The sequence below is a fragment of the Pristiophorus japonicus genome, chromosome 27 (genome assembly GCF_044704955.1).
Source record: "Pristiophorus japonicus isolate sPriJap1 chromosome 27, sPriJap1.hap1, whole genome shotgun sequence".
Taxonomy (NCBI): Eukaryota; Metazoa; Chordata; class Chondrichthyes; family Pristiophoridae; genus Pristiophorus; species Pristiophorus japonicus.
This window is the reverse complement of record NC_092003.1, coordinates 14,653,662-14,659,167: the sequence shown is the minus strand read 5'-3', so window position 1 is coordinate 14,659,167 and position 5,506 is coordinate 14,653,662. Positions and strand designations below refer to the sequence as shown.

Sequence of the window (5,506 nt, the reverse complement as noted above, 5' to 3'; positions counted from 1 at the left end):
ACTCTCACTACAGGCAGACTGCCTGATGTGGGGCAGCCGAGTAGTGATGCCCTTACGAGGCAAGGAGGCATTTGTCCGGGAGCTCCATCGCGAGCACCCGGAGATCATCCTTATGAAGGCCATAGCGAGATCTCATGTCTGGTGGCCTGGCATTGATGCGGACTTGGAGCTCTGCGTCCGTCGGTGCACCATTTGTGCCCAACTCAATAATGCCCCCAGGGAGGCCCCCCTGAGCCCCTGGCCCTGGCCCACCAAACCGTGGTCACAGGTGCACGTAGACTATGCGGGCCCATTCATGGGCAAAATGTTCCTCGTAGTCGTTGATGCATTTTCAAAATGGATCGAGTGCACCATTTTAAACTCGAGCACCACCTCCACCACTGTGGAGAGCCTTAGAACCATGTTTGCAACGCACGGCATTCCTGACATATTGGTCAGTGATAATGGTCCGTGCTTCACCAGCGCAGAATTTCACGATTTTATAGTTGACCACGGTATAAATCACGTTGAGACGGCACCTTTCAAGCCAGCCTCCAATGGCCAGGCAGAGCGAGCAGTGCAGATCATTAAACAAGGCATGCAAAAAATCCAACGTCCCACGCTGCAGAGTCGTCTGTCGCGACTGCTGCTGGCATACAGATCTCGTCCGCATTCGTTGACTGGGGTTCCCTCCGCGCAACTATTGATGAAATGAACCTTAAAGACCAGGCTCTCATTAATCCTCCCAGACATGCATGAAATTGTTGAGGCTAAGCGTCAAAAGCTAACTGAGTACCATGACCGAAATTCGAGGGGGAGGTGGAATGGTATAGGGGACAAAGTGTTTGTGCTAAACTATGGCCGGGGTCCCAAATGGCTTGCAGGGACAGTAACAGACAAAGAGGAAAACAGGCTACTGGTTGTACAAATGGACAATGGCCAAACCTGTCGGAGGCATGTAGACCATGTAAAAAGTAGATTCACTGATAACACTGAAGAACCAGAAGCAGACTACAATGTGGAACTCACACCACACCTGGTGGACAGACAGGTGGAACAACCTGAGGAAAGGGCAGTCTCAACAGACAGCCCAGGCGAGATATCAGCAATCACACAGAACGAAACAGACAGCCCAGGCGAGATACCAGCAATCACACCAAACGAAACATAGGCACCAAGGCAAACAACTGAATCACAACTAAGATGCTCCACGCGAAAGTGCAGACCACCTGAGAGACTGAATCTATAAAGGCAATAAGACCTTGCGGGAGGGTGATTTCATGTATCTCACATTACTGTATATAACTGTATCTTACCATGCTACACATGACTGTAACTGGATATGACCTGCAACAATAAGCATACCTTACCACCAGGGGTGCACTTGCAGGAGACACTCGATACCTGTCCCACTGAGGTATATAAAGGGAGGTCTCAGGCAAGTGCAGCACTGGAGAGCTGTGAATTAAAGGTGCAGGTCCTGAGTGACCTTGACTTCAGCATGTGTCTCATGTAAGTCAGTACATTAGCGTCAGGGCTTAACAGTGTTGGCCTGGATTATGGGCTCAAGTGTCTGGAGTGCGGGTCGAACGCATGACCTTCTGACTGAGAGGCACTAGAGATACCCACTGAGCCACGCCGACACTGTACAGCTCTGGCGCCATCGTGTATGTGGGGCCTGGAGGCAGACTGACCCAGTCCATCCAATGAGACACTGTGTAAATGGGGCCTATAGAGACAGGCTTCATTACTGACAGAGTCGGATTCAGAAAGACATAAATGCAGAAATAGACAGCGCTACAGTTTAAAATCTGATATATCCTTACTATACAGTATAAATGCACATGAGGCCCATTCTTGAGAGAAGGTCACTCTGTGACCAGTTACCTTTATTACCAAGACCTCAAGTGATGAAGGTGAGTGGAGCTTCCCCTTTTATACCTAAAAGTCCAGGTTAGGAGTGTCTCCCACAAGTTCACCCCCTTATGGTCAATGTTCTTAAGGTGTACAACTTCGGTCAGCTTATGGGTTACAATGATAGATGAATACATGAAAAAATCCTTCCTCTTCTACATGCTTGCTCTCTGTAAAGATCTGTGAGAAAGATAATGGAGCCACTTCATTCCGACTCAGCGCGAATTTGTTAAAATAACTTCCTCTCATCGCAACCACCAAACTGATAATCTGATAGGGTGCAGCATGGCTCCAGTGAGATCTAGCTAACCTTCATCTTAGTTGAAAAACAATCAGGCACATGTTTAAGTTGCATGTTATCTGAAGTTGGCAGGGTACTTTTTATTCTTTTGCTGCCCACGAGCTCATACTCTGAGTGTCGACATTCAAGCCCTGGAACACTTGAGTCAAGAAGCAGTGTGTCCATTGACACCGCTGTGTCAGCCAATGAGTTGCATTGTGGCAGCCGTTAGCGTTCCACCTCCTTCCTCCTCTGGTTCCCAACAACACGGTTCCGAGTAAGCACGAGACACTTGATGGTGGAATACGTGGACCAGATTATCAAGAAACGGCTGAGCGCACTGGATACAGCAAAGACTACTGCCCCCGACAGCATCCGGGCTATCGTGCTGAAGACTTGCGCTCCGGGACGTGCCGATACGGCTCACTGCCACCTTCTCAAGGGCAATTAGGGAATGGCAATAAATGCTAGCCTTGCCAGCGATGCCCACATCCCATGAACCAATAAAAAATAGACTTCATTAATGGCTGACTTTCGGTTTCTGTATCTTTCGGGCCCGCTGAAGTTCTGTTGAAAACCGGATGCTTTATACACCATATTTGTCTCCATCAAATCCTTTGCAGACTGTCTCTTCATGTAAACACTTTTAGTTGTTTACTCCAAAGCTAGTTCCCTCAAAGAAGACTTAAAAAAAAATTTGTTCCAGGATCTGGGCATCACTGGCAAGGCCACCATTTATTGCCCATCCCTAATCACCCTTGAGAAGATGGTGAGCCGCCTTCTTGAACCGCTGCAGTCCTTGTGGTGAAGGTACTCCCTCAACCTTCATCTTAGTTGAAAAACCTGCATGTTATCTGAAGTTGGCAGGGAGGGAGGGAGTTCCAGGATTCCAGCAACGATGAAGCAATGGCCGATATATTTCCAAGACAGGATGGTGTGTAACTTGGAGGGGAACATGGAGGTGGTGGTGCTCCCATGCGCCTGTTGCCTTTGTCCTTGTAGGCGGTAGAGGTCGCGGATTTGGGAGGTGCTGTCAAAGAAGCCTTGGCGAGTTGCTGCAGTGCATCTTGCAGATGGTACACACTGCAGCCACTGGGTTCTACTCAGAACTCCTACACGGTAAACGAGCCCCAGGTGGGCAGAGGAAACGTTACAGGGACACCCTCAAAGCCTCCCTGATAAAGTGCAACATCCCCATCGACACCTGGGAATCCCTGGCCAAAGACCGCCCTAAGTGGAGAAAGTGCATCCGGGAGGGCGCTGAGCACCTCGAGTCTCATCGCCGAGAGCATGCAGAAATCAAGCGCAGGCAGCGGAAGGAGCGTGCGGCAAACTTGTCCCACCCTCCTTTACCCTCAACAACTATTTGTCCCACCTGTGACAGGAACTGTGGCTCTCGTATTGGACTGTTCAGCCACGTAAGGACTCATCTTTAAGAGTGGAAGCAAGCCTTCCTTGATTCCGAGGGACTGCCTATGATGATGATGATGAGTGAATGTTGAAGGTGGTGGGTAGTGTGCCGATCAAGCGGGCTGTTTTGTCTTGGATGGTGTCGAACTTCTTGAGTGTTGTTGAAGTTGCACTCATCCAGGCAAGTGGAGAGTATTCCATTACACTCCTGACTTGTGCCTTTTAGATGGCAGCGTGGAGGCCCCGACCTGCATGAGAACACCAGCGGCAGGTCGGGGCCATAAAAGGAGCGGTGGTGCGGCAGCCCGGGAGCAGCATGGAGGCCATTTCAGGGAGCAGCGCAAGCTGGTGCAGGAGGGCGACGGCAGCGAAAAGTGACGTCATCAATGTCCAGGTTGGTGATTGCAGTGCGGGCAGATATAGCAGGAGCAGTAAGAGACTATGGAGAGATGTGATCGGGGTCCAGGAGAGGCGTGAGTTTGGGGCCAGGGGCCCAAGGGCAGCACGGGCCAGCCCACAATGCGATATATGTACGCACTCGGTCCATGCAGCATAGCAGGTCTCCAATCATCTTGGTTAATCCTTGCCGCTGGATCAAGTCCGTGTGGTGGCTGATGTGCAACGGCCACCACACGTTAAAAAAAATCCACGCACAGGCACCTTCCACCCTTCAAGATGTAGTTCAGGACCTGGAATATTAGGTCCTTCATTGAAACACCTGTGAACTCATTCTTTTTGGCGTGGAAGCAAATCATCCTCGCTTCGAGGGACTACCTATGATGATGATGATGAGATGGTGGAAAGGCTTTGGAGAGTCAGGAGGTGAGACACTTGCCACAGAATACCCAGCCTCTGACCTGCTCTTGTAGCCACAGTATTTATGTGCCTGGTCAATGGTGACCCCCAGGATGTTGATGGTGGTGGATTCGTTGAATATCAAGGGGAGGTGGTTAGACTCTCGCTTGTTGGAGATAGTCATTGCCTGGCACTTGTGTGGCATGAATGTTGCTTGCCACTTATCAGCCCAAGCCTGAATGTCGTCCAGGTCTTGCTGCATGCGGGCATGGACTGCTTCATTTTCTGAGGAGTTGCAGTCATCAGCGAACATCCCCACTTCTGACCTTATGATGGAGGGTAGGTCATTGATAAAGTAGCTGAAGATGGTTGGGTCCAGGACCCTGCCCTGAGGAACTCTTGCAGCGATGTCCTGGAGCTGTGATGATTGACCTCCAACCACCACAACCAACTTCCTGAACTGACATCTTAAACCCTTTGAAGAACAGGCTTTATTAACCGTTACCTTTCCATACTATAATTAATTGATCCCTCGACCTGTTTATTACCCTCGCCCTACGTTACACTTTAATCACTCATTTTTTTTTTTTATTTATTCGTTGCCAATCTTTCCAATTCTTTGTCAGATCACAAACGCCAGAGGTCACCTTGCACACATCAAGGATCACCCTGCGCCAATGCTCTTAGCCAAAAGGCCTGGAGCCCAAGCACCATTCCTGGAAGTAAAGCAATACCAGGTTCGTGCCATGTAGGTGGATGGGTCAGGCCCCCCACACACCTCCTATTTCCAAAAAGCATAGGAGAATCACCTTCCTGATCCAGGGAGAACCACTTTGGGGTCATGGTTACTCCCCTGTCAGGTCAGTTACGCATGATCTTAGCCAAAAGGCGCGAGAATTAATCACTCATGCCAGACGTCATGTTACTGTCATGCATTTCTTTGCACAGGCACTTTTCATATCGGAAGACAAGCTGTGCTTTCTCTCATGACACTTCAAAGTCATCCTGTTTGTATAAGAAAGCCTGTTGCTCCAAGATACAAAGAAGTTTGACAGTTAATTCTTTGGCTATCCAGTGTTCAACATTCGACAATAGGATGCATGTGTCAGGCAATGAGATGCACCGTGT

General features: G+C 49.5%; 1 pseudogene; it reads right to left on the bottom strand.

The window, feature by feature from the left end:
* Positions 1–5,078: 5,078 nt before the first annotated feature.
* Positions 5,079–5,280, bottom strand: LOC139239544 (U2 spliceosomal RNA; annotated as a pseudogene).
* Between the last annotated feature and the right edge of the window lie 226 nt (positions 5,281–5,506).